The following is a 10,954-nucleotide window of genomic DNA, read 5'->3' as shown; positions in this document are numbered from 1 at the left end:
TACTTGCTTTTCAACAATTGAGTCTTGCTTCCTGTAGCGCTTTATTATAAATATATATTTGGAACTATTTAAAATGATCGATCATTTTCAATAGAGTATAATAGAGTATGTATGGCTTTAAAATTAAAATGATGCCTTAAATAGCTATCTCTCATTAATTAGATAATCGATGATGGACTTCAAGAAGAATGTTATCTACTATTTCGATGACATGATAGGCACATATCACTACGCTGTGAGCCACCCAATGAAACCTCTTAGGGTTGCTATGACCGACTAGATTGTGCGGAAATATGAGCTCGACAAACACTTCGAATCAATTGTATAATTTGTCTTATTCAGGATACAGCATTTGCTTAAACCTTCAATTTGCACGCTACGGAAGAGACATTGACGACTTTTCACTCCGACGAATATGTAGACATCATAAAGAAGGTGACCCCTGAGAACAAGTCTTCGTTTTAGGATCAACTTTACAGGTTTAACTTTGGGGGGGATTGTCCGGTTATGGAAAGACTCTATGATTATGTGCTTAGCTACACGACTGGCTCCATCGGTAAATTCCTCCTATACTTAGCCTGTGCAGCTCTGCTTGCCGAAGGAAAGGCGCAATATGCAATCAACTGGTCGGGAGGACTCCATCATGCAAAACAGTCAGAGGCATCTGGCTTTTGCTACATCAATGATTGCGTTCTAGCGATCCTGGAACTTCTAAAGACCTATCAGCGAGTGCTCTATATTGACATAGACATTCATCATGGAGATGGAGTTGAAGAAGCCTTTTATTTAACAGATAGAGTGATGACATGCTCCTTCCATAAGTTCAAAGACTATTTCCCAGGCACTGGACACATTGAGGACATAGGCAAGTAAAAGGGATCCTATCATTCGGTTAACTTCCCTCTCGACGAGGGCCTTGATGACTAATCCTTCAGGCACATTTTCGACCCTGTCATCAGGAAGATTATGGAAACATTCAACCCTGATGCGATTTTATTGCAAGGCGGGGCTGATAGCTTATCGGGGGATAGACTAGGATGTTTCAATTTATCTGTGCAAGGGCATGGCCATGCTGCACAATTTCTCAAACAGTTTAACAAGCCCATATTGTTCCTTGGGGGAGGAGGCTACACTCTGAGAAATGTGCCTAGATGCTGGGCTTACGAAACATCAGTTGTCACAGGAACAGAAATCGCAAATGAAATACCCGAGAATGAGTATAGTGTTTACTTCGCACCTGAGCACAAGATGCACATGTCGGTCTCGAACATGGAGAATCAAAACATTCGGCCTTATTTGGACAAGACAATATAACAAATACTCAAGAATCTAGATTGCATTAATAAGCCCGGAGTTCAATTGAACATCAATGCGAATCAGCCCTTAAAGGTCAATATCTCCGAGGTCATTCGGCAGAGGAGAGATTTATGGGAGCAATCAAATGTCGATCGCAACACAGATAAAAATGATTGATTTGTGGCACATCGACCCAATTACAGTTATATGCATGAGTCCATGAGGATTTATAATAAATATGTACATTCGAGCATACTAATGCAATGAGAACAGCTGCGCTCCTCCTAAGACGAACTATCAAGCGATGACGGGCTATCCGCATAAACCAATGCAGCGCATTTTAAGCCAATCGTAGCAGATGGAACATAAAAAATTGGCAAAGTCTTTGCACTCATTACGCTACTATCGGAACAAGAAAGATAAGATAGATTTATAATTTGAAGAGGGGCAGAGATTTGAAGAGCAGGCCATAAAAATTCCCATCCTCACATAAAAAAGCCACAACTATCGTAACCTGAAATTGAGAAACAGAAACAAAAACAGCCCCAAGTAATAGTTACCTCAAAAAGGCAACCCTGAGCTCATCAAACTCATTGAATAAAGAAAGATTCAATTACCCTTCAAGTTCAAAGGCCAATCTTCTCATCACAATGCAACAGCGGGCGAAGCCTTGAAGGGCAATACCAAGCATAAAGATTGCAACATTACAACTGTCAATAACATAGATTTGAGCAATGTGGGATCTCGTCCTGAACTTAAGCTCGCTGATAAAAACTCAAGCTTAATAAATAGTAACAACTCAAACATAAAAAATGTCTGTGTTACAGGAGTATCCGCACTTCTTCGGGAAACCAACTCTCCTCATAAGATTTCAATGCTACCGAATCGCAACACCCTTAAATAAATGTCAGTGACACATTACGTATTGGATTTAAGTTTAAATAGAAGCATTCCAAAAGTGCCTAAGATTTTAGCAGTCGATAGAGATGAGTAAATATAAAAATGCTTTTTACTCAAGAAAAGCAATCATCACTATAATGTAAACTTTCGAATGCTCAAGAAAAGAATGAAGAATATGAAGGAAGATGTGCAGGAGTTTGAGATAGTTCGGGAGTATAGAAAGCTGTCGTCATCAAAGTGTGCGAGGTCATCCCGAAGCAGCAGTGTATTCAATTCGACAGGGGCCAAAGTGCGTCGAAATTCGTTCCAAGGCAGTTCTGAGCTCATGCAGGATGAAAGTATGAACCTTCGATAAAACTTGAACCCATGGAAGGTCGCCAACTTATAAGATGAATAATTAATATTCTGATACACCAATAATGTTGCCTTAATACAGATCATGAAAAGCCATAGCTGAGTATCTTTTATAAGCTTGATTTTATATATGTGTCTAATTATTATTGACTGTAATCTTTCTTTCTTTGCTCCAATATCAGCTGAGATACTAATGGGACCATAGACAACATGGTTTATCTACTGTACAGGAAGGCAACTCTTAGCCTTCGAAGCAAAACGTCTTCGACATCGGTTACCATTTAATTTTGTATCACGTATTGTAATTAGCCTACTGTGATGGTATCAATGACTTCGGTTTGGTCTTCGTATTGTCTAATTATCTAACTGAGACTGCCATAGTTGCGATAAAGATATTCGCCCCGTGGACCTAACTCACTCAACAGTTTCGAGCGTAAATTCAGAGGACAGGAGCCAACGAGTTTGATATTGGTACTAACTGATTTTGGGACTTGTTTGCCCTTTGATAGCTCCAGTTGCGCTATTTAGTCTACAACATCTTCACCCATTTTGCGATATGTTGTCCATTTGCCTCCTAAAAGACTGATCAGTCCCGATTCCGATTTTTATATTACATGCGTCCGAGCGATATCTTTGGTATTCGTTGACATGGTGTTCATGACTAGCGGCCTTAATCCAGTCCATTTCGATATTTATAAGTTGATCAAGGATTGAGAGGACATTTTGCCCATCACGTCTCCCATTGCATCCCGGATAAACTATTTCTACTACTTCGAGGGCATCGGGTTACTCACTGCCTACTCGTATTATTTCTATGTCGTGCCCGCGATCACTCGCTTGAGCCAAGGCACTACCAAAAGAACTCTCCCGTCCTTGGATGGGATGCATAATCCCATTTTGCTGCTTGCAATTTGAGAATCGTACGTAATGTGGGTGCCCCCAACTATGCGTATCCTCCTCGATAGGCTCGGGTTGTCTTTTAACCTGATGCTATCGGCCCAAACTCCGGTGCAATTTACGACATACTTACTTTTCACACTTATTATTTCTCCAGTCATCTTCTATTTGAATATGATTCCCTAAATTTTACCATCTTTGCCTTTGATAAAATCAATGAACTCAGCCTTGTTCAATATATTGGCTGGACAATGGGTGCCAGGCAACTGCTTGTAGTGCTTGCTATCACTGGAAGCAGTCAGGAGAGTTGTTAGGACGAGTCTGGAATCATTGAAGCAGCCATCTTCATAGACCACTCCGCTCTGGTACTTATCATCGATGTAGGGAAAGTACATTCTTAGCTCGTTACGATGCAAGAAGTATGGGAAATTGAATTTGGCAGTATTTTTAGGACTATACCACCAATAGATCAGATAATAGACAACTGAGCCAGCATAATAGTAGGCGGACCAAAAGGAGTTAGTGCAAGGAATGACAAACGATACTTTCTAGTTCATGTATGCTGAATTCTGTAGCATACTGCCTCTTTCCCTTATGGCCTCGCTCACCAGCCCAAACTTTTATATTCGACTAGCAAGAGAGTCCTTTGAAAACGCGAAGACTTGTTCGAGGTACCTCACTCCCCCATGAATGAGTTTTGTAGATTTCGAAGACGTTCCTGATGCAAAATCCTCACTTTCTATTAGCAGAGTGCGGAGTCCCCGTGTTGCTGCATCAAGCGCAACTCCAGCTCCGTTACATCCTCCCCCAATGATGACAACATCGTAATTCTAATTACTCTTAATGTCCGCTATATGCTGTTCCCTATTTTTAAAAGCTATTATCGAAGCTGGAGCAACTGATTAGTCACTACATTGAGTATATGTGTAGTAGAAAAAGGGAGCCATTAAGGTGCCTTGGAGTAATTTGGATCGAACCAATTTCATTGTGAGTTAGTTATATATGTATTGATTACTAGTATTTAATTTTAATTCAGCAGCATATCTCATTATTCTTATTATTAATAATAATTTTATTAATAATATTAATATTATTATTTTAATGTTATTCTGATTTTGCTATTATGGCTATTGAATATAAGGATGGGTTATAAATTAAATTCCTAACCGTCTGCATTGAATATATGAAAAAGAGGAGCCAAAGCTTTTTACGGATTAAAACCCAACAGTCCTAATTAGATAGTAGCAGCTTCAGTGATAACCAACAATGGATAGGTACAATCCAAGCTAAAAAAGCATACAGCAAAGCCGCAAACAACTCGATGATTTAATTCGATAAAGAAAACTCCTAAGTCAACGTGCAAGACTGCCTTTCCGTCTATGAGCACGATGAAAGTGCAAGTTCCAAACGATCAACATCGAGGCTGATTCATGAGGAAGATTATACAGATTTGGTGATTGCATTGCGAGATAAATGCAAAAAGTATGAAAGGTAACTGGCGGAGTTTTACAGTCAACGCAACAATCGGCACACCCCGATCGATGCTGCCCAGCGCAATTACAAATAAGATCAGTATTTGCAAACAATTGATCAATTGACAAATTAACTGAATTTGAAGACAGCATAATTGGATCAATTTAAGCAGATGCACCCATCGCAATCTCATTCTCATTCCCATTCCTTCACTCATTCCTCAAATAAATCGCATAATTAAGGCATCAGCTCGAGAATCGAAAAACAGAACAACGAAAACAACATCTTGATTAAGTAAATCAACAATAACAACATTGAAATAAAGAGTCTCAAGGAATAACTCACTCTTCTTAAGTCAGAAAGGGATACTTTACGAATAGTACTCAAATAGAAAGATTCAGTCATTTAGTAGCTTACATAATCGATTGAGCAAGTTGGAGCTCAGAAAGAGAAGATAGAGGCATATTAATGCAAGCTTCGCACCTCGCACTCATAGCTACAGTAAATCGAAGTCCAAATAGAAAAGTATCGGGCCGAAATGCATCGCAAGGATCAACACATTGCTGAGCACAACGAAAAGGTAATGACTTTGGAGGAAAGAATCATCTTGTATGAGCAATAGATGAAGGAATTAGAGTAGGCTGTACTCATGCTCAAGTAATCGAGTAAGATTCGTTAGGAATAGCTCGAGCAGTCCCGTCTGGAAGTGTAAGAATGGAAGAATAGCTTCTACGATGCGAAAAAACAAGTCGAAGGTATTGTGGAGCTATAGATAAAACTGAAGAACAATGAGAGCACTATTGAGGACTTATCAATGCGTAATAAGGAGTTGGTCTCAACCAATTAGAAGATGCGGATTGATTTGGCATCTCTGAAGCTTTTGCAAAAAAGACTGCAATAAGTAGAGCAGGAACATGTATTGACAAGAAAAAAACTGAAATAAAAATAATAAGAACTATAAAAATCTGCATTATCGGCTTATTCTGCAAGCATGCTCGAGGAGCAGTTTGCCAGAATGACCAAGTAAAACGAAAATCTGTAGGCGCATCTGTCCACAGCTCAGAAATAGCAACGAAGTTTGGCGAACAAACACGAGGAGCTCACCTTAGCTTTAAGCAACGCATAGAAAGAACTGAATTCCAAAGAAAAGTAACTGACTAAGCTCAAGGAAAGGCAAGACAACATCAATGTGATATACTCTGAAAACAACAAACTGCATGAGAGTCTCCTGAATAAAATCAAGGAGGTCGAATAATTACAGAGGAAATGCAATATTACCTAAAGCAGGAATGCCCAACTGGCCAACTAGTGCAGCAAAATTAAGATAGTGGTCGACAACAAAGTGTAGGAAATTAGCTAGTTATAATCAAAGTATGCCAACATGAAGAACAGGTACTAAACAGAAGTTGGAGCTAAAATCGGACTCGAAGACAAATGCAATCGGCTCAATAAATAAATCAGCGGCATTAACAAATAAATAGCCTGCGTGAAACAAGAAGTAGCTATTGCTAAAGCAAACCATCTCGCTGCCATTCAATAAATTGAAGCTATTTCTGAACAAAAGCTGCGTACATAGCAATTGTTATCAGCCACCAAATAATAATATGATATTGAGAAGAGGAGCATTGCAGCATAGCTGACCAAATTGATGGCTTATAAGTAATAAATATAAGAAACGCTGGTTGTGTCCCATGGCAAAATAGATAATCTAAACAAGGAGGTTGTGCGCATGAGGGAAGCCATATCAATACAGATGAGTCAAGAGAGCAATAACTTGATGAAGATCAGAAGTCTCGAAATGATGATTATCGAACAGCAAGAGCAAATCGAGCAATCATACCGGAATCAAGAGCAAATGGCGGAATACGCTAATAAAATATCAGGAATCTATCAAAGCACTTTCCCAGGGCAAAAATAATTTACAAAGTGATATCTCCTTGCATAATTCATATATTTATGATATTATTTTTCAAATAATGAGCTCCATCCATGCGTCAGAATCAAACTGCCTTGCATATGAAGCATAGATTTATTGTGATTAATATTTCACGTGAAGTGTGACAGTTTTATTCTCGTGACAAGTGCCTTATGATAAATACATGGATAAGAAATGAAACGAAATAAAGATAGCATAAAGTTGAAAGTGATAATGTCGAAATTAATCAATGCAACGAATTTTATTTATGGCTTCTTATTCTCTGATGACTATTCCTAAGCTGATTGATGAGTTATTGCCATTAGTTCGCATATTTGTTGTGCATATTATTGATGGTTTCTATGCTCTTGCATAGATTCTTGCTACACTTTTCGTGAATATCAGGCAGGAGCAGAATTTATATTGAGTTTTCATCGATGCATCCTCTGATCTTCTCACATAATTCGACTAGAATACCGCCTTTATCATTGAGCTTCTATGTAAGTTCATCCTGCTATGGAATCTGTTGATACTTGATCAGGGAGGAGATTTTATTGTGAATATTCATATTTTGAATGTTAATTTTCTATGATATTTGCTCGATCTTGGCTGTGGCTTCGATTTCTCTTTGAATCGTGATCCTTTTATTTTCGTTTTGTTGGTTATACTTGCTCGAGTAGCCGTCGTGATAAACACCGCCTCGATGCAACATTTTGTCATATGTTTTACCCCTAAGGGCTGAATCCTCTCTAAAATATCAAACATCTTACCTATTTTTAGCCATGTTGCAGATCATTCCATAGACACTCCGGTATTCTTGCATTTTCATAAGCATGGTCTGATAATAGCAGCTTTTTTCTATTAATTCTGGGCTGAGACTCCGGCACATTTCAAGGCGTTTTTCAACATCCTGCCGGACTCGATTGATAGTTTGAAATGTCCTATTTTGTTTATCCTCAATAAACCTCTTTAATTGGTTATCAAAAATCCGAGAGAAGTCTTTTGCGAGCCTATTGTTGATGCTCTCAGAGTAATTGAGTTCGAGCTGCTTGAGCTAATCGAACTCTTTTATTAATAAAGCAAATTCAGCCAGCATTGACTGTTTTTACTAATCCTCCTTAGTCTGTTTGTCCAGAAATTAAAAATTCGAGGGAATGCGTATTGAGACCATCTATTTTTAGAGTGACTTACAACTCAATTGGCTGTGGTGTACTTCTATTTTGAAAATGTTTTATTTTTATGTAAGGATTTTATCTATTTTTTGGAGCTCATTGCTGTATTTTTTGAGCTTGGCCTGTGCTCCTTTAATTTGCGTTAACAACGAAATTATATTTTAAAGGCCTTTGAGTTTGACCTCGTCTATATGATGAAGGAAGATCTACCACTCTCAAGCGAAAATGATTTAGTTTAATGTTTAGACATCCGTTTGGCATGATAATTTGATTTGCCTTGGGAATTTGATTCAGGTCTTTTTAATGAAAGGCAGCTCGACGTAATTTTATGCATTTAAGCTATAGCTATTCTTATTCCTCAAAGGATGTGTATTATTCGTTTATATTTGAATATTTAATTTAGAATTAAAGGTAAGTACTTACGATGTTCAGCGATAATGCGATGAAATTTAGTGAGGCAGCAACCTAATTTCCTAAATTTTGTTGACTGATGTGATCTTTTCATTCATATCGCAAATATCCTCAAACATAATCAATCATTTATGAAATTGAAATTAAGCTGTGCCAGCTTATGAAAAGATGTCAATTCAATATTTTCTTTAATGAAAGATCCTTAAGAATCATCAAAAGGATGTTTCTTTATGCAAAAAACGCATAAAAAATGGATGCTATTTCTCTATCTTCAGATATATTGCATTAGTCATAGTTCAAATAATTTTACAAAGCCAGTATGACCTCATTACGGTTATATAGATAGAACTCAGATTAATAGTCAATAAAGCGAATCAAATGTTGCTGAAGAAACTGGGTAGCGTCACTAAGCTAATCTCCGACTCAATTCACTTAGCCCTTGCTGGCAGCGAAGTGATTCGAGGGTTCTATGAAAAATAAGCCCATTACAAGCAGTTCGCCAAATCTCAATAAAACGATATCGTGACAGAGGTATAAATACCATAACTCAGGCCGATTATAAAGTCCAGAGTCTCATAATCGCCGGGCTCCATACAAATTTCGAGAATATAGAAATAATTGGGGAATAGACGGGCAACTACGATGGAGAAATATAGTATAACTATGGACAGCTCTCAGAGACCCTTTTCCCTCAGATTCCAGGCCTAGATGAGTCGATGAGTCTCGACAACTTGTGTGCATGGATTGATCCTATTGACTCTACGCATGGGCTCGTCAATGGCAACATTCAGAATGTCTCAATTCTGATTGGTTTTTCGAAGGACAACAAAGCATAAATAGGCATAAAATGCCAGCCATACCGGCGAGTCAAGGGCAGAAACGAAGTTATCTACGACCCGACCATATACATCGGCTCAGTTTCTCACAAACTAGCCTATAAGTACATGCCAAAATCGAACTAGTGGTCTCCCCTCGTCAATAACGACCGCGAGGACCGGACCAAGTACGTAGACGTGTCTAAAAACAAAAATAGAAGGATGACTGTCAGCACCAGTGAATAAAATAAGCTTGTTTAACTATTCTCAAGGGATTTAGGCCTCCAAAATTACTAAATTGCAGGAGCGGGGCATAGGGTATAACATTCGTTATGTTTTAGATCTCGACTGTTATCAGTAAAGAGACTCTGCTCTCGATTTATAGGCCTGATTGGACATGCAAATGGGATACCTGCGCAGGAGAAGCAATCATAAGGTCAATGGATGGGTATTTTACTGACCGTTATGGAAACGACATCGTTTACGATTCAAAGAGCTTAATGACAAATCAATTAGGGATAATCTGCACACTAAACCAGGGGATATTCTAAAAAGCCATACAAATATATTCACAGTACTGATATGATTTATCTGCTGAATGACCCTTGAGGAAGATTCAACATAAGCCATCTCTACTATGCTTATGCTTATTCAATTCTCAATATTTCTCGTATTCCTCCATTTTATTTATTCTATTTGCTTTGATTAGTGCAGGAAGTTTCAGGCTGCTGAATTCCGATACTATTATTCTTTATCAGTAACATTAAAAGGCCGAAAATTAAGCATTAATCGCATAAAACTATAATCACAGGAACTCCCATGAAGTGCAGGTTTGTTCTCATCGAGTGCTAGGAAGATAGTGAATAGCGAGTGCTATTCGATTGATCCAATAGCTTCTAAAAAATAACTATATCCCAGAATCACAAGGATCTTGATATATATATAAAATGAGGATTGATTTGGGAATTGAATTTATAAATATATAACTTCCAGATTCTGCAATGCACAGCTATAACCCCATAAACAAATATAGCACCAAAACCAGGCTTGGCAATTGGAGTGAAGAATGGGATCTCGAGGAAACCAAGTACTAAATCAAATATATGAAGGAGAAAAGAATACCTCCGACAAAAGAATTAAGGAACTTCAAAAATATCTGATAAATAACGAACTCTCATGAAGAGCCTTCAAAGCGTAACTTCTTTCTAATCTTAAGGCTTCAATTACCTACTCGAAAGATGGCTATCGAAGATTCGGAGACCACGTGATGTTATTCAATGGCAAAACTTAAGCCTTTCTAGGTATTTTATCAAATAATGCAGTGACGGATATTTTTGAAAAACTTTTCAACACAGAGTAATCTTACAATGTGTCTGCAATCAAAAAAATACATCCATGTGCCAGATCGGTGTTTATCTTGGAGAGAGCTGACTTAAGTGACGGTCACAAAGATAATTTGATTCATTATGGACAAAAGCTTCGCATTCGCATCAATCCTTTGCTGCTGGATAAGCCTGTTTATCTTTACAGTGAACCCTCATCTGTTAATAGGTACTCCAAAGTCTCCAGGCTGCAATAAGTTATTTTCATGCTCAAGAATAATCATAATACAGTCTGGAGTTTCGAACATCCAGACCCGAATCAAAGGCTAGAAACATCCGGATCCCCAGTTCGAATTGACGACAGTGTCTTATTGAAGCATGAAATGACAAACCAATGGC

At 38.1% G+C, this 10,954-nt stretch overlaps 1 pseudogene; it reads left to right on the top strand.

The window, feature by feature from the left end:
* The first annotated feature begins 507 nt into the window (after window positions 1–507).
* LOC148299115 (histone deacetylase 1 pseudogene) lies at window positions 508–1,473 on the top strand (annotated as a pseudogene).
* Window positions 1,474–10,954: the final 9,481 nt, after the last annotated feature.

Source organism: Brachycentrus maculatus, unplaced genomic scaffold, assembly GCF_059751285.1.
Source record: "Brachycentrus maculatus isolate JH-2025_06_01 unplaced genomic scaffold, ASM5975128v1 h1tg001329l, whole genome shotgun sequence".
Taxonomy (NCBI): domain Eukaryota; kingdom Metazoa; phylum Arthropoda; class Insecta; order Trichoptera; family Brachycentridae; genus Brachycentrus; species Brachycentrus maculatus.
This window is presented reverse-complemented; position numbering and strand designations above follow the sequence as displayed.